The sequence below is a fragment of the Tachyglossus aculeatus genome, chromosome 19 (genome assembly GCF_015852505.1).
Source record: "Tachyglossus aculeatus isolate mTacAcu1 chromosome 19, mTacAcu1.pri, whole genome shotgun sequence".
In the NCBI taxonomy this organism is placed as follows: Eukaryota; Metazoa; Chordata; class Mammalia; order Monotremata; family Tachyglossidae; genus Tachyglossus; species Tachyglossus aculeatus.
This window is the reverse complement of record NC_052084.1, coordinates 24,409,469-24,427,071: the sequence shown is the minus strand read 5'-3', so window position 1 is coordinate 24,427,071 and position 17,603 is coordinate 24,409,469. Positions and strand designations below refer to the sequence as shown.

General features: G+C 53.5%; 9 non-coding genes across 9 annotated transcripts; 4 read left to right on the top strand and 5 right to left on the bottom strand.

The window, feature by feature from the left end:
• Positions 1-953: 953 nt before the first annotated feature.
• LOC119941149 lies at positions 954-1,094 on the top strand. Its single transcript, XR_005455172.1, has one exon. It is a non-coding gene; the product is annotated as a U4 spliceosomal RNA (small nuclear RNA).
• Positions 1,095-3,057: 1,963 nt separating this feature from the next.
• LOC119941127 lies at positions 3,058-3,248 on the bottom strand. The gene has a single exon (XR_005455153.1). It is a non-coding gene; the product is annotated as a U2 spliceosomal RNA (small nuclear RNA).
• Positions 3,249-4,030: 782 nt separating this feature from the next.
• On the top strand, positions 4,031-4,171 carry LOC119941150. The gene has a single exon (XR_005455173.1). It is a non-coding gene; the product is annotated as a U4 spliceosomal RNA (small nuclear RNA).
• A 1,963-nt stretch (positions 4,172-6,134) lies between these two features.
• Positions 6,135-6,325, bottom strand: LOC119941128. Its single transcript, XR_005455154.1, has one exon. It is a non-coding gene; the product is annotated as a U2 spliceosomal RNA (small nuclear RNA).
• Positions 6,326-7,107: 782 nt separating this feature from the next.
• LOC119941148 lies at positions 7,108-7,248 on the top strand. Its single transcript, XR_005455171.1, has one exon. It is a non-coding gene; the product is annotated as a U4 spliceosomal RNA (small nuclear RNA).
• Positions 7,249-9,209: 1,961 nt separating this feature from the next.
• LOC119941125 lies at positions 9,210-9,400 on the bottom strand. Its single transcript, XR_005455151.1, has one exon. It is a non-coding gene; the product is annotated as a U2 spliceosomal RNA (small nuclear RNA).
• A 788-nt stretch (positions 9,401-10,188) lies between these two features.
• LOC119941142 lies at positions 10,189-10,329 on the top strand. Its single transcript, XR_005455165.1, has one exon. It is a non-coding gene; the product is annotated as a U4 spliceosomal RNA (small nuclear RNA).
• A 1,112-nt stretch (positions 10,330-11,441) lies between these two features.
• Positions 11,442-11,632, bottom strand: LOC119941124. Its single transcript, XR_005455150.1, has one exon. It is a non-coding gene; the product is annotated as a U2 spliceosomal RNA (small nuclear RNA).
• A 1,673-nt stretch (positions 11,633-13,305) lies between these two features.
• LOC119941153 lies at positions 13,306-13,420 on the bottom strand. Its single transcript, XR_005455176.1, has one exon. It is a non-coding gene; the product is annotated as a U5 spliceosomal RNA (small nuclear RNA).
• Between the last annotated feature and the right edge of the window lie 4,183 nt (positions 13,421-17,603).

Below are 17,603 nucleotides of genomic sequence, written 5' to 3'. Positions count from 1 at the left end.
GTGTTTCCTTATCTTAATTGAACTCTATTGAGATCTCAGATCTTGGTATCCCACCGGGAGCTGGGAAGACACCTGGGCCCAGGGAGCCATGGGGCCAGGAGGGAGCGATTGATAAACAAAGTTGCTGCTGCTGCTGCTCCCACTGCTCCTGCTGCTGAAGACGATGCAGTTCGTTGTCCATGATCGCAATTGAATTATTCCAGTTAATGTCGGTCTCCCCCTCTGGACGGTAAGCACGTTGCAGGCAGGGTATGAGTCTGTTTTGCTGTTATGTTGTCCTCTCCCAAGAGATTAGTCCTTAGTACTCTGCACGCAGTAAGCACTCAATAAATACAAATGCAGGCAGGCAGGCAGTTAGGCAGGCCGGCCTGAATTTTGCCCAGCAGATTTCTGAATTCCCCGAGTTCAAGGCCAACCACAAACTGTGAACAGAATCCACTATGTTCCCGCTTCCCCCTGGGTAGTGTTCCCATTCCATTCCTCTCGATGCAGTGCGAAATAGTAGAAGGCAAATTGCGATTGGTCGTGCGTCAGTGTGAGGGAGGGTAAAGTGGTGAGACAGGGTCTTCGGTGGGGGGGAGGTCCAGAGTCGGGGAGGTGGGGGAAAAAATGGGGAAGGAGGGGGAAGGAGGGGGGCAGGGTTAATCCGAATCTACATGCTCGCTCTACCATTCCCATGGGCTGCCTGCTTGGCCTCAGTGACTATGGCCCGAAACTCAACCTTCCCCCATCATTCATTGCTTCATCGTGAAGGAGAAGAAAAGGAGCCAATTCGCAGAGAAAGTGCGGCATCCACCTGGGAGCGGGTGCCGCCCGAGATGGCAAGGAAGAGGTTTTGGGGACGAGCGGGACCTGCGTCATGTCCAGGTATGTTTCATGGGTGGAGATTGGATCATCGCTCCCAGAAAGGGTGTCTTGTTCCATGGGGAAGCCCTGAAGGGCGGTGCTTACGGGGGTTTGCATAGTGGCAGTTTCGTAGCCCGTGAGGATGATCCGAGGTGCGATTATTGTTGGTTGAAAACATTTCCCAATAGCCCGCCGTGACGTCTTGCGACACAGATGCTGCTGGCAATTTTTGACGACCTCTCAGGAGGACAGTCTTCTCTGTGGTTTAATCTGAGGGCGTCGTATCTCGTCTGGTCTCTTTCCTCCAGTTTTCCGTGTCGTCGGTCTCCTTCTGTCCTTGGACTTCGTAGGTTGGCGTACGTGGCCCAAGGGTTCCCCCTTCCTGCAGCCTGCTTGAATTTCCCGCTCCCCTTCTCTGAGCCCCCCCCTTCCTGCGCGCTCTCTGTTCTCGGGCCTATTCCAAGCACTCAGGGCAGCCGCCCTCCTCCGCACACAAGTGAAGAAGCACTCAATCCATTCCACTGAGTGAGGGAAGAGCCGTGATAGATAGATAACCAGCGTCTTTTCCCCATGGTCGTCTGTCCCGAGGTGACCCTTGGGTACCGACCATCTCAAGGTCAAAAGCTATCTCGTGACCACCTGAGCCAGCAGGCAGAACTCGGAAGTGAGGGTGGGATACTGCCCCCACGACCAAATCTGCTAGATTGACAGCCCAAGCTGTCAGGGAATGCAGAAGGTGTCCCTCGCCCCCGTGCCAATCCAATTAGGTATGGAGGAGGCAGGGAGGGCAGAGATTGGATAGACTGAGGCCGGAAGCTGGAATAGCCTAGGGGCACAGGCAATAAATACCTGTCGCCTCTGACCGTCGGGGTCAGAACAGCAGGACACGCAGTAGCAGGAGCAGCCGCAGCAGCAGCAGCCCACGTGTCTCTCCCTGCCCAGAAGGCCAGATGCCCGCCCTACACCCAGAACCAACACACTGAGGCAAGGGCCGCGGGATGGGTGAGTGTCTCGTGGGTGGGACCCAGGTATCCCGCTGCTGATGGGAATTATGAGTGGATTCCTCCCATGTAGGGAGAGCACATTGTGAGAGCTAGCCGCCCACCACGTGCGCGGGTAATGTAATGAATTCTTCCCATGTGGGAAAGTAAGTGGATTCTTCCCGAGTGGGAAGTGCACATGGGTGAAAGTTAACCAACTCACCCACGCGCGATTAACGGATGATTGTGTTCCTCCCGTGTAGGGAAGCTCTAATATTGCTAATTGATTATATTCCTCCCGAAAGGGAAGCTCAATCCATTGCGCCAAAACAACTACATAAATTCAATTCACCTCGCGAAACAAATTTTATATAAAACTTAGGCTTTCCGTCCCCGGCCTCTCTCTCTCTCACCTCGCCGATCACTGAACGAACCCGTCCCCGGACGACGGGTGACATCGTCCTGTGTGCGAGCAGTATCCGTTTCTTCGTTTCCTTTCCTCAATGGCCAGTTTCCTTCCTCCCGACTCCTGCTCTCGGGTGCAATAGAGAAGCAGCGTGGCTCAGTGGAAAGAGGCCGGGCTTGGGAGTCCGAGGTCATGGGTTCAAGGCCCGGCTCTACGGCTTGTCAGCTGTGTGACTTTGGCCAAGTCACTTCATTTCTCTGTACCTCGGTGACCTCACCTGTCAAATGGGGGTTAAGATGGTGAGGCCCACATGGGACAACCTGGTATCTTCCCCAGCGCTTAGAACAGTGTTCTGCACATCGTAGGTGCTTCCCAAATCCCAAAAGTATTGTGATTATGATCGTGATTCTTACGACTGCACTTTTGGGCTTAGCTTCTCCTCCTCCTTCACGGGCAAGTGGAGAGACGGACTAAGAAGAAGACCACGTTGGTGTCGCACTTGAGCAGGAGCAGGGGGGCATGAGACAAAGGGGAGCGGCGTGAGCTCCAATCCACTGCCCAGTGTGGTGACGGTTCCCGGTGGCTGGGGGGAGGAGGAGGAGGAGGAGGAGGAAAGGGCGGGGTGGAATTGTCAGCTGCCGCGGCAAGAGAGGGGTGTCTTCCTCGTGCGTTACTCCTGGAGAGCTCCCGGGGAGTGGATAGCGGCTGCGGGAGCCTCTCCAAGCGTTGAGAATGCAGCGCTCCGGGGGGAAAAGGGACCAGACTGAAGGGTCACCGAAAACAACCGGCTCTCTTTCATTAAGTCACTTTCAATTCCCCCACGGGGGGAAAGGCACCTAGCCTGGAAGTACTGCAATACCAGGCCGATGCGCGGAGGGGACGGAGCAAGCTCCCAACCCACCTCCGCTCTCCAAAAAGCTGCTTAACATAGAACCTTCACATCGACGACGTATCAGATATTAAACTGATAAGAACAGATACTACACTTGATCTTAGCCAAAAGGCCGAGAAGCGATCCCCACCGCCCCCCACCTCCAAACGGCCTCTCCCTCTCATCACCCTTTCACCTCACGGCCATTCCCGCGCCCGAAAACCCCGAGCCTCCCCGGGAGCCCGGGCCCCGGGCCCGGACCTGTCCAGCTGCGCAGATGCCCCCGTTGCTGCCGCTCCAGCGTCCTCCCTAGATAGGCAGGCAGGCAGTTAGGCAGGCCGGCCTGAATTTTGCCCAGCAGATTTCTGAATTCCCCGAGTTCAAGGCCAACCACAAACTGTGAACACAATCCACTATGTTCCCGCTTCCCCCTGGGTAGTGTTCCCATTCCATTCCTCTCGATGCAGTGCGAAATAGTAGAAGGCAAATTGCGATTGGTCGTACGTCAGTGTGAGGGAGGGTAAAGTGGTGAGACAGGGTCTTCGGTGGGGGGGAGGTCCAGAGTCGGGGAGGTGGGGGAAAAAATGGGGAAGGAGGGGGAAGGAGGGGGCAGGGTTAATCCGAATCTACATGCTCGCTCTACCATTCCCATGGGCTGCCTGCTTGGCCTCAGTGACTATGGCCCGAAACTCAACCTTCCCCCATCATTCATTGCTTCATCGTGAAGGAGAAGAAAAGGAGCCAATTCGCAGAGAAAGTGCGGCATCCGCCTGGGAGCGGGTGCCGCCCGAGATGGCAAGGAAGAGGTTTTGGGGACGAGCGGGACCTGCGTCATGTCCAGGTATGTTTCATGGGTGGAGATTGGATCATCGCTCCCAGAAAGGGTGTCTTGTTCCATGGGGAAGCCCTGAAGGGCGGTGCTTACGGGGGTTTGCATAGTGGCAGTTTCGTAGCCCGTGAGGATGACCCGAGGTGCGATTATTGTTGGTTGAAAACATTTCCCAATAGCCCGCCGTGACGTCTTGCGACACAGATGCTGCTGGCAATTTTTGACGACCTCTCAGGAGGACAGTCTTCTCTGTGGTTTAATGTGAGGGCGTCGTATCTCGTCTGGTCTCTTTCCTCCAGTTTTCCGTGTCGTCGGTCTCCTTCTGTCCTTGGACTTCGTAGGTTGGCGTGCGTGGCCCAAGGGTTCCCCCTTCCTGCAGCCTGCTTGAATTTCCCGCTCCCCTTCTCTGAGCCCCCCCTTCCTGCGCGCTCTCTGTTCTCGGGCCTATTCCAAGCACTCAGGGCAGCCGCCCTCCTCCACACACAAGTGAAGAAGCACTCAATCCATTCCACTGAGTGAGGGAAGAGCCGTGATAGATAGATAACCAGCGTCTTTTCCCCATGGTCGTCTGTCCCGAGGTGACCCTTGGGTACCGACCATCTCAAGGTCAAAAGCTATCTCGTGACCACCTGAGCCAGCAGGCAGAACTCGGAAGTGAGGGTGGGATACTGCCCCCACGACCAAATCTGCTAGATTGACAGCCCAAGCTGTCAGGGAATGCAGAAGGTGTCCCTCGCCCCCGTGCCAATCCAATTAGGTATGGAGGAGGCAGGGAGGGCAGAGATTGGATAGACTGAGGCCGGAAGCTGGAATAGCCTAGGGGCACAGGCAATAAATACCTGTCGCCTCTGACCGTCGGGGTCAGAACAGCAGGACACGCAGTAGCAGGAGCAGCCGCAGCAGCAGCAGCCCACGTGTCTCTCCCTGCCCAGAAGGCCAGATGCCCGCCCTACACCCAGAACCAACACACTGAGGCAAGGGCCGCGGGATGGGTGAGTGTCTCGTGGGTGGGACCCAGGTATCCCGCTGCTGATGGGAATTATGAGTGGATTCCTCCCATGTAGGGAGAGCACATTGTGAGAGCTAGCCGCCCACCACGTGCGCGGGTAATGTAATGAATTCTTCCCATGTGGGAAAGTAAGTGGATTCTTCCCGAGTGGGAAGTGCACATGGGTGAAAGTTAACCAACTCACCCACGCGCGATTAACGGATGATTGTGTTCCTCCCGTGTAGGGAAGCTCTAATATTGCTAATTGATTATATTCCTCCCGAAAGGGAAGCTCAATCCATTGCGCCAAAACAACTACATAAATTCAATTCACCTCGCGAAACAAATTTTATATAAAACTTAGGCTTTCCGTCCCCGGCCTCTCTCTCTCTCACCTCGCCGATCACTGAACGAACCCGTCCCCGGACGACGGGTGACATCGTCCTGTGTGCGAGCAGTATCCGTTTCTTCGTTTCCTTTCCTCAATGGCCAGTTTCCTTCCTCCCGACTCCTGCTCTCGGGTGCAATAGAGAAGCAGCGTGGCTCAGTGGAAAGAGGCCGGGCTTGGGAGTCCGAGGTCATGGGTTCAAGGCCCGGCTCTACGGCTTGTCAGCTGTGTGACTTTGGCCAAGTCACTTCATTTCTCTGTACCTCGGTGACCTCACCTGTCAAATGGGGGTTAAGACAGTGAGGCCCACATGGGGCAACCTGGTATCTTCCCCAGCGCTTAGAACAGTGTTCTGCACATCGTAGGTGCTTCCCAAATACCAAAAGTATTGTGATTATGATCGTGATTCTTACGACTGCACTTTTGGGCTTAGCTTCTCCTCCTCCTTCACGGGCAAGTGGAGACACGGACTAAGAAGAAGACCACGTTGGTGTCGCACTTGAGCAGGAGCAGGGGGGCATGAGACAAAGGGGAGCGGCGTGAGCTCCAATCCACTGCCCAGTGTGGTGACGGTTCCCGGTGGCTGGGGGAAGGAGGAGGAGGAGGAGGTGAAAAGGGCGGGGTGGAATTGTCAGCTGCCGCGGCAAGAGAGGGGTGTCTTCCTCGTGCGTTACTCCTGGAGAGCTCCCGGGGAGTGGATAGCGGCTGCGGGAGCCTCTCCAAGCGTTGAGAATGCAGCGCTCCGGGGGGGAAAAGGGACCAGACTGAAGGGTCACCGAAAACAACCGGCTCTCTTTCATTAAGTCACTTTCAATTCCCCCACGGGGGGAAAGGCACCTAGCCTGGAAGGACTGCAATACCAGGCCGATGCGCGGAGGGGACGGAGCAAGCTCCCAACCCACCTCCGCTCTCCAAAAAGCTGCTTAACATAGAACCTTCACATCGACGACGTATCAGATATTAAACTGATAAGAACAGATACTACACTTGATCTTAGCCAAAAGGCCGAGAAGCGATCCCCACCGCCCCCCACCTCCAAACGGCCTCTCCCTCTCATCACCCTTTCACCTCACGGCCATTCCCGCGCCCGAAAACCCCGAGCCTCCCCGGGAGCCCGGGCCCCGGGCCCGGACCTGTCCAGCTGCGCAGATGCCCCCGTTGCTGCCGCTCCAGCGTCCTCCCTAGATAGGCAGGCAGGCAGTTAGGCAGGCCGGCCTGAATTTTGCCCAGCAGATTTCTGAATTCCCCGAGTTCAAGGCCAACCACAAACTGTGAACACAATCCACTATGTTCCCGCTTCCCCCTGGGTAGTGTTCCCATTCCATTCCTCTCGATGCAGTGCGAAATAGTAGAAGGCAAATTGCGATTGGTCGTACGTCAGTGTGAGGGAGGGTAAAGTGGTGAGACAGGGTCTTCGGTGGGGGGGAGGTCCAGAGTCGGGGAGGTGGGGGAAAAAATGGGGAAGGAGGGGGAAGGAGGGGGCAGGGTTAATCCGAATCTACATGCTCGCTCTACCATTCCCATGGGCTGCCTGCTTGGCCTCAGTGACTATGGCCCGAAACTCAACCTTCCCCCATCATTCATTGCTTCATCGTGAAGGAGAAGAAAAGGAGCCAATTCGGAGAGAAAGTGCGGCATCCACCTGGGAGCGGGTGCCGCCCGAGATGGAAAGGAAGAGGTTTTGGGGACGGGCGGGACCTGCATCATGTCCAGGTATGTTTCATGGGTGGAGATTGGATCATCGCTCCCAGAAAGGGTGTCTTGTTCCATGGGGAAGCCCTGGAGGGCGGTGCTTACGGGGGTTTGCATAGTGGCAGTTTCGTAGCCCGTGAGGATGATTCGAGGTGCTATTATTGCTGGTTGAAAACTTTTCCCAATAGCCCGCCGTGGCGTCTTGCGACACAGATGCTGCTGGCAATTTTTGACGACCTCTCAGGAGGACAGTCTTCTCTGTGGTTTAATGTGAGGGTGTCATATCTCAACTGGTCTTTTTCCTCAAGCTTTCCGTGTCATCTGTCTCCTTCTGTCCTTGGACTTCATAGATTGGCTTGCACGGCCCAAGGGTCCCCCTTCCTCCACCCTGCTTGAATTTCCCGCTCCCCTTCTCTGAGCCCCCCCTTCCTGCGCGCTCTCTGTTCTCGGGCCTATTCAAAGCACTCAGGGCAGCCGCCCTCCTCCGCACACAAGTGAAGAAGCACTCAATCCATTCCACTGAGTGAGGGAAGAGCCGTGATAGATAACCAACCAGCGTCTTTTCCCCATGGTCGTCTGTCCCGAGGTGACCCTTGGGTACCGACCATCTCAAGGTCAAAAGCTATCTCGTGAGCACCTGAGCCAGCAGGAGGAACTCGGAAGTGAGGGTGGGATACTGCCCCCACGACCAAATCTGCTAGATTGACAGCCCAAGCTGTCAGGGAATACAGAAGGTGTCCCTCGCCCCCGTGCCAATCCAATTAGGTATGGAGGAGGCGGGGAGGGCAGAGATTGGATAGACTGAGGCCGGAAGCTGGAATGGCCTAGGGGCACAGGCAATAAATACCTGTCGCCTCTGACCGTCGGGGTCAGAACAGCAGGACACGCAGTAGCAGGAGCAGCCGCAGCAGCAGCAGCCCACGTGTCTCTCCCTGCCCAGAAGGCCAGATGCCCGCTCTACAACCAGAACCAACACACTGAGGCAAGGGCCGCGGGATGGGTGAGTGTCTCGTGGGTGGGACCCAGGTATCCCGCTGCTGATGGGAATTATGAGTGGATTCCTCCCATGTAGGGAGAGCACATTGTGAGAGCTAGCCGCCCACCACGTGCGCGGGTAATGTAATGAATTCTTCCCATGTGGGAAAGTAAGTGGATTCTTCCCGAGTGGGAAGTGCACATGGGTGAAAGTTAACCAACTCACCCACGCGCGATTAACGGATGATTGTGTTCCTCCCGTGTAGGGAAGCTCTAATATTGCTAATTGATTATATTCCTCCCGAAAGGGAAGCTCAATCCATTGCGCCTAAACAACTACATAAATTCAATTCACCTCGCGAAACAAATTTTATATAAAACTTAGGCTTTCCGTCCCCGGCCTCTCTCTCTCTCACCTCGCCGATCACTGAACGAACCCGTCCCCGGACGACGGGTGACATCGTCCTGTGTGCGAGCGGTGTCCGTTTCTTCGTTTCCTTTCCTCAATGGCCAGTTTCCTTCCTCCCGACTCCTGCTCTCGGGTGCAATAGAGAAGCAGCGTGGCTCAGTGGAAAGAGCCCGGGCTTGGGAGTCCGAGGTCATGGGTTCAAGGCCCGGCTCTACAGCTTGTCATCTGTGTGACTTTGGCCAAGTCACTTCATTTCTCTGTACCTCGGTGACCTCACCTGTCAAATGGGGGTTAAGATGGTGAGGCCCACATGGGACAACCTGGTATCTTCCCCAGCGCTTAGAACAGTGTTCTGCACATCGTAGGTGCTTCCCAAATCCCAAAAGTATTGTGATTATGATCGTGATTCTTACGACTGCACTTTTGGGCTTAGCTTCTCCTCCTCCTTCACGGGCAAGTGGAGACACGGACTAAGAAGAAGACCACGTTGGTGTCGCACTTGAGCAGGAGCAGGGGGGCATGAGACAAAGGGGAGCGGCGTGAGCTCCAATCCACTGCCCAGTGTGGTGACGGTTCCCGGTGGCTGGGGGGAGGAGGAGGAGGAGGAAGAGAAAAGGGCGGGGTGGAATTGTCAGCTGCCGCGGCAAGAGAGGGGTGGCTTCCTCGTGCGTTACTCCTGGAGAGCTCCCGGGGAGTGGATAGCGGCTGCGGGAGCCTCTCCAAGCGTTGAGAATGCCGCGCTCCGGGGGGAAAAGGGACCAGACTGAAGGGTCACCGAAAACAACCGGCTCTCTTTCATTAAGTCACTTTCAATTCCCCCACGGGGGGAAAGGCACCTAGCCTGGAAGTACTGCAATACCAGGCCGATGCGCGGAGGGGACGGAGCAAGCTCCCAACCCACCTCCTCTCTCCAAAAAGCTGCTTAACATAGAGCCTTCACATCGAACACGTATCAGATATTAAACTGATAAGAACAGATACTACACTTGATCTTAGCCAAAAGGCCGAGAAGCGATCCCCACCGCCCCCCACCTCCAAACGGCCTCTCCCTCTCATCACCCTTTCACCTCACGGCCATTCCCGCGCCCGAAAACCCCGAGCCTCCCCGGGAGCCCGGGCCCCGGGCCCGGACCTGTCCAACTGCGCAGATGCCCCCGTTGCTGCCGCTCCAGCGTCCTCCCTAGATAGGCAGGCAGGCAGTTAGGCTGGCCGGCCTGAATTTTGCCCAGCAGATTTCTGAATTCCCCGAGCTCAAGGCCAACCACAAACTGTGAACACAATCCACTATGTTCCCGCTTCCCCCTGGGTAGTGTTCCCATTCCATTCCTCTCGATTCAGTGCGAAATAGTAGAAGGCAAATTGCGATTGGTCGTCTGTCAGTGTGAGGGAGGGTAAAGGGGTGAGACAGGGTCTTCGGTGGGGGGGAGGTCCAGAGTCGCGGAGGTGGGGGGGGGGGGAGAATGGGGAAGGAGGGGGAAGGAGGGGGCAGGGTTAAACCGAAACTACATGCTCGCTCTACCATTCCCATGGGCTGCCTGCTTGGCCTCAGTGACTATGGTCCGAAACTCAACCTTCCCCCATCATTCATTGCTTCATCGTGAAGGAGAAGGAAAGGAGCCAATTCGCAGAGAAAGCGCGGCATCCACCTGGGAGCGGGCGCCGCCCGAGATGGCAAGGAAGAGGTTTTGGGGACGAGCGGGACCTGCGTCATGTCCAGGTATGTTTCATGGGTGGAGATTGGATCATCGCTCCCAGAAAGGGTGTCTTGTTCCATGGGGAAGCCCTGGAGGGCGATGCTTCCGGCGGCTTTGCGCAGTGGCGGTTTCGTAGCCCGTGAGGATGATCCGAGGCGCGATTATTGCTGGTTGAAAACTTTTCCCAATAGCCCGCCGTGGCGTCTTGTGACACAGATGCTGCTGGCAATTTTTGACGACCTGTCAGGAGGACGGTCTTCTCTGTGGTTTAATGTGAGGGCGTCGTATCTCGTCTGGTCTCTTTCCTCCAGCTTCCCGTGTCGTCCGTCTCCTTCTGTCCTCGGACTTCGTAGGTTGGTGTGCGTGGCCCAAGGGTTCCCCCTTCCTCCAGCCTGCTTGAATTTCCCGCTCCCCTTCTCTGAGCCCCCCCTTCCTGCGCGCTCTCTGTTCTCGGGCCTATTCCAAGCACTCAGGGCAGCCGCCCTCCTCCGCACACAAGTGAAGAAGCGCTCAATCCATTCCACTGAGTGAGGGAAGAGCAGTGATAGATAACCAGCGTCTTTTCCCCATGGTCGTCCTGTGTGCGAGCGGTGTCCGTTTCTTCGTTTCCTTTCCTCAATGGCCAGTTTCCTTCCTCCCGACTCCTGCTCTCGGGTGCAATAGAGAAGCAGCGTGGCTCAGTGGAAAGAGCCCGGGCTTGGGAGTCCGAGGTCATGGGTTCAAGGCCCGGCTCTACAGCTTGTCAGCTGTGTGACTTTGGCCAAGTCACTTCATTTCTCTGTGCCTCGTTGACCTCACCTGGAAAATGGGGGTTAAGATGGTGAGGCCCACATGGGACAACCTGCTCACCCGGTATCCTCCCCAGCGCTTAGAACAGTGCTCTGCACATCGTAGGTGCTTCCCAAATACCAAAAGTATTGTGATTATGATCATGATTATTACGACTGCTCTTTTGGGCTTAGCTTCTCCTCCTCCTTCACGGGCAAGTGGAGAGACGGACTAAAAAGCAGACCACGTTGGTGTCGCACTTGAGCAGGAGCAGGGGGGCGTGAGACGAAGGGGAGCGGCGTGAGCTCCAATCCACTGCCCCGTGTGGTGACGGTTCCCGGTGGCTGGGGGGAGGAGGAGGAGGAGGAGGAGGAGGAGGAGGAAAGGGCGGGGGGGAGTTGTCAGCTGCCGCGGCAAGAGAGGGATGGCTTCCTCGTGCGTTTCTCCTGGAGAGCTCCCGGGGAGTGGATAGCGGCTGCGGGAGCCTCTCCAAGCGTTGAGAATGCCGCGCTCCGGGGGGAAAGGAGACCAGCCTGAAGGGTCACCGAAAACAACCGGCTCTCTTTCATTAAGTCACTTTCAATTCCCCCACGGGGGGAAAGGCACCTAGCCTGGAAGGACTGCAATACCAGGCCGATGCGCGGAGGGGACGGAGCAAGCTCCCAACCCACCTCCTTTCTCCAAAAAGCTGCTTAACAGAGCGTCTTCACATCGAAGACGTATCAGATATTAAACTGATAAGAACAGATACTACACTTGATCTTAGCCAAAAGGCCGAGAAGCGATCCCCACCGCCCCCCACCTCCAAACGGCCTCTCCCTCTCATCACCCTTTCACCTCACGGCCATTCCCGCGCCCGAAAACCCCGAGCCTCCCCGGGAGCCCGGGCCCCGGGCCCGGACCTGTCCAACTGCGCAGATGCCCCCGTTGCTGCCGCTCCAGCGTTATCCCTCTCTCGGGGCCGTCCGAGCGACGGGACCCTATTTCTTTTCCATCTCCCGAGTTGCCCGGCAATAGGCATTTGATTTGCCTTTGCTCCGCCCACACACCGATCTCGTGGGACACCCACCCCCACCACGGCTGCCATGGACGCGGGCCAATCTCCTCTGGGGACCTGGCCACAGTTCGGCCCTTCCGCGCTCTCTCCCCGCCCAACCCCTGCGTTGAGCACTTTACGAGCGTCCGTCCCTTCTCCCTCCTTGGTCCTTGGGTCACCTTCCAGGCTCCCCTGCCTTTCGTCCCGGAGCCCCAGAGGCAGGGGATTGCGGGCGTGCAGGGACGGATGGGAAAAGGGGATCCGGGCCAGGCCGTTACAGGTCCCTCTCTCTCTGACCGCAGTGAAAGGCCTCCGCCAAAATGATAGCCTTTCCTTCTTCGCCCAAAGCAATCAATTCACTCGGCGGGGCTGGGACCGAGTATCACCTGCCGGGCTCGGGATGGGTGGTTTCCGAACGAATGAGACTTCTGGAGAGAGAGGCGGGAGACGGCGGGAGAGCCAGCCAGACAGAGAGCGACAGAGCGAGATCATAGGCCCTTCATTTGCATTTGCATTCGCACAGCCCCCACGGGTGGGGCCCTAGGGACGTGGAGGACATGTCTGCGGGCGCGGGATGTGGGACGAGAGAGCGAGAGAGACAAGGAGAAATGGGATTGATTAGCTGGCGACAGAAAGAAACAAGTGCGGAATGGACAATCGTATCGCCCTCCAGACTCAAGGGCTGAAGGATGGGTGGGTAAACCGAAATCCCCAAGAGCTCAAAGGCACGCGACCTGGCTGCCGGATCCGTTAGAGAAGCCGCGTGGCTAGAGAAGCAGCGAGCCTTAATGGAAAAGAGCCCGGCCTTGGGAATTAGGGGTACTGGGTTCTAATCCCGGCTCCGCCACTTATCAGCTGCGTGACTCTGGGCAGGTCACTTAACTTCTCTGGGCCTGTTACCTCATCTGTCAAATGGGGATGAAAACGGTGAGCCCCACGTGGGACAACCTCATTAGCAACCCCAGAGCTTAGAACAGTGCTTTGCACCGAGTAAACGCTTAACAAATACCATTATGATGATGATGATGATGATGATGATGATTGTTAGCTACAAAGGACTTGATTACGCTAACGAGGCCCTCAACGGGATTCCTTAGAGAAGCAGCGCGGCTCAGCTGGAAAGAGCAGGGCCTTGGGAGTCAGAGGTCATGGGTTCGAATCCCGTTTCTGCCAGTTGTGCCACTTCACTTCTCTGGGCCTCGATTACCTCATCTGTGAAATGGGGATTAAGACTGTGAGCCCCACGTGGGGCAACCTGATCACCTTATATCACCCCCGCCCCGCAGCCAGCGCTTAGCCCAGAGGTAGCGATTAACCAATACCACCACTCCCATTAACGAGGAGCTCCCCCTCTCCATTCAACGAGATAATCCGAACCAGCCCTGGCGAAACAAAAGTCTGCTTTTCGGGACGGGAGAAGGAAGGCTCCACCACCTGGGGGGCCCGCAAAAATTGCCTTCAGTTTCTCCATTACTCCTCTCCACGGAAATCTTTAGTAAAAGGCGAAAGATTTATGCGCTTTGAAGAGAAGCGAGAGGACCAGCAGCCTCCTCACCACTTGCCAGCCAGCCAGCTGGTACGTCCACCTAAGTCACGGTGGCCAACGCCAGCGCCTCGCAAGCCCCTTCTCTGGGAGGAATGCTCACGCCCCGCGGGGGTGGGGGCGTGGGGGGGAAGGGACCGGGGCCGGGGAGACGCTCAGACCGAAGCTGGACAGGCAGACCACACAAGGACTTCCCTTTTCAGTCCACTCATCGATGATTTGACCGCTGCCCCCATCGCCGTGCGTTATGGGTATGCAAACGCTCCAGCCATGCCCCTTTCTCCCGTTGCCGGAGGCAACCGATCGATTTGTCAGTGGTATGGCTCGAGCGCCTAGCGAGTGCAGAGCACTGGACTAAGCGCTCGGGAGAGTACAAGACAACAAAGTTCCATGTCCACGAGGGGCTTACGGCCTTGAGGCCCCGTGGGGCGAGAGGGGGGAGGAATGTCGAGTGGGAGGGGGTGGAGCGCCCCGGAACAAAAACACACAGAGACCACAACAGCTTTGCGTGGCCACTCTTCCCAGGTATTTTGGAACCGGGGGTGGGGAAGAAAAATCCTCTTCAAGGGATTTTCAGGGAATCGAATCTTAAGGGAAGCAGCATGGCTCAGTGGAATGAGCACGGGCTTTGGAGTCAGAGGTCATGGCTTCAAATCCCGGCTCCGCCAATTGTCAGCTGTTTGACTTTGGGCAAGTCACTTAACTCCTCTGGGCCTCAGGTACCTCATCTGGAAAATGGGGATGAAGACTGTGAGCCCCACGTGGGACAACCTGATCGCCTTGTAACCTCCACAGCGCTTAGAACAGTGCTTTGCACATAGTAAGCGCATTATAAAGGTCATTATTATTAGGAATATTATTATTGTTAGTCAAGATCAAACGGACAAGTTTGGAAAAGTCTTTGAATCTCAGAATCCTGAAGAAACTTAAAGCAGCGTGGTTTAGTGGGACAACCTGATTACGCTGTAATCATTCATTCATTCATTCATTCATTCATTCATTAAATTGTATTTATTGAGCGCTTACTGTGTACAGAGAACTGTACTAAGCGCTTGGGAAATACAAGCTGGCAACATATAGAGACGATCCCTACCCAACATCGGGCTCACAGTCCAGACGGGGGAGACAGACAACAACCAAACCAAACATGTGGACAGGTGTCAAGTCAAGCGCTTAGAACAGTGCTTGGTACATAGGAAGCACTTAACAAGTACCATGAGGGTGGTGATGATGATGACGATTCATTCATTCATTCATTCATTCATTCATTCAATCATATTTATTGAGCGCTTACTGTGTGCAGAGCACTGTACTAAGCGCTTGGGAAGCACACGTTGGCAATATATAGAGACAGTCCCTACCCAACAACGGGCTCACCGTCTAGAAGGGGGAGACAGACAACAAAACAAAACATGTGGTCAGGTGTCAAGTCATCCGAATAAATAGAAGTAAAGCTAGATGCACATCATTGACCAAATAAATAGAATAGTAAATATGGACAAGTAAAATAGAGTAATAAATCTGTACAAACATATATACAGGTGCTGTGGGGAGGGGAAGGAGGTAGGGCGGGGGGGGAGGGGGAAGGGGAGAGAAAAAAGGGGGCTCAGCCTGGGAAGGTCTCCTGGAGGGGGTGAGCTCTCAGTAAGCCTTGGAAGAGAGGAAGATTCATTTTCTGCCCCCAAATGAGAACAACATAATCCTTAGTTACTAGGAGATGAGGGCTCAGGGTCAACCAGGAACAGTTCAAGTAGGGACTCTGAGTCTAAGATTGATTTCTTCTACCTCGATGGACTCAGGGCAAGATAAGAAGCAAAATGCTACCTTATTATCTCCTTATTATTCCTTAACAGCTTTTAATATTGCCATAAGTAATAGTACTGATTAAAGGCTAATGTGTCTACCAACTCTGTTGCGTTCGATTCTCCCAGATGATTAGTAAGGTGTTCTGCACTCAGTAAGTAATAATAATAATGATGGCATTTATTAAGCACCTACTATGTGCAGAGCACTGTTCTAGGCACTGGGGAGGTTACAGGGTGATCGGGCTGTCCCACGGGGGGCTCACAGTCTGGATCCCCATTTTACAGATGAGGTAACTGAGGCACAGAGAAGTTAAGGAAGTGCTCAGTAAGTACCATGGATTGAAGACAGATAACAAACAAGATTCTGGAATGAAGTCAGCCTAGTTGAAGTCAGCCTAGTTTGGAAAGTAGCTCGATTCCATCTAAGTTTCCTTAGTGGAAAACATGGGGAGACTAGCTAAGAGTAGACTCCCTAAATTGGTGCTATACGGTGAGGCAAAACAGTGACTGAAAGCTGAAAGGACAGAAGAAATGCCTTATAGAGGCACTACATGGCAGTCTCAGCCCAGGATTATGCGTATTCACTGCTGAAACGAGGTGGCAACTACAGCCTAAACGAGTTTAGGGAGATGAATGAAAGAAAGGATTAACTCAGTAAGCAGAAATTTTGAGCAGATCATGCATCAAAGAGGTAAAATCAAAAATAGTTGTAGGAACTGATGAGAAAACACATTAGACATGAAAATGGTCAACAAGGAACAATCTTTGTTAATATATAGTGTGGTCAGGACTGATTATGTGTTCTGTAAGTGTGTGTATTCAATATATTTTAGTTCAATATCCTAGATTACCACGCCCAGTAAAAAAAAGAAAACAAAACACAAAACTGCTGTTTCTTATAAACTTTGTCACTTGATAGAAATATTCCCTGGTAGTTTTTTTTTCTTTTAGATAAAATCATTTTTCCTTCAGTGAATTAGTTGGGGGAAGTTCCCTTTCTTGGCATTACAAATGAAGAAATACTAAATCGGGTTTGCATGATCTTAGTGGGGAAAACTGGACTTGTAGAATTCAAGATACATGAAATAAGAATGATTATTCAATAGATAAAATTCTGTGCATGCATTTGGTGGTGTTCTGCTTCCACCTGCTTTGAAACTAAAACATTTAAACTTGCATAGCTTACACAACCTCATTAGATGACCACAAAAACAAAATGGAGTTTTTTCTTCTTATCAAAGTGCCCTGCACACAATAAGCGCTCAGTAAATGCAATTGAATGAATGAATGAATCAATCAAAATTAGAATCATGCCATGATAAGCAGATATCACCATATTTGTATAAGAATCCTGGCTCTGCCACATGTCTGTTATATGACTTTGGACAAGTCACTTAACTTCTCTGTGCCTCAGTGACCTCATCTGCAAAATGGGGACTGAGTCCGTGAGCCCCACCTGGGACAGCCGGATTACGCTGTATCAGCTCCGGCACTTGGAACAGTGCTTGGCACATAGTAAGCGCTAAAGAAATGCCATCATCATTATCATATGGAGAAAAAATAATATTTCCCCTCACCATTATTAACAGTATTTATTGGGTGCTTACTTTGTGCAGAATGCTGCCTAGATATTTTGGAATTTTTTTAAAAAAATGCATGGTCCCTGACTATAAGGACCTTACAGTTTAACAGAGACAGGATGAAACACAATCAGTGCCGTTGCCTGGTATAGCATTGCAAACAGAACTACTAAGACTGACAGAGTTCATTCTTAAGGGAAATACATAAGTGCTAAGAGAACTGGAGTGGTTGACTTGATAAGGGCACTAGAAGAAATTCCTAATGCATTTTGTAATGCCATGTCTAGCTAATCAGAAAATTAATAATGCAAAGGTAGCTCTCTTTTAAACTGTATCACAAGGTTTTTGAGGGTGAGTGAAATAACTTAAGGACTTTGAGTTGTTGGGCCACATACTGAAATGATTATTGTTAGGGTACCCAAACAGAAGGTTGAGAAAAAGGCTTCCATCATTGTGGAATAGTGATACTTCACTTCTTACTGCCATTGAGTGTTAGTGGCAGAATACACATGTCTGTTCATATAATGTGCAGTCTGTCAGTCAGATGATGATGATGATGATGATGATGATGATTAGTGGAAAGAGCACGGGCTGGGGACTCAGAGGACATGGGTTCTAATCCTGGCTCTGCCTCTTGTCTGCTGGCTGACCGTGGCCAAGCCACTTGAACTTCTCTGCGACTCAGTTACCTCTTCTGTAAAATGGGGATCGATCAATGCTGGGAGCCCCACGTGGGACAACCTGATTTACCTTGTATCTTACACCAACAGTTAGAACTTATGCGCTTGGCACA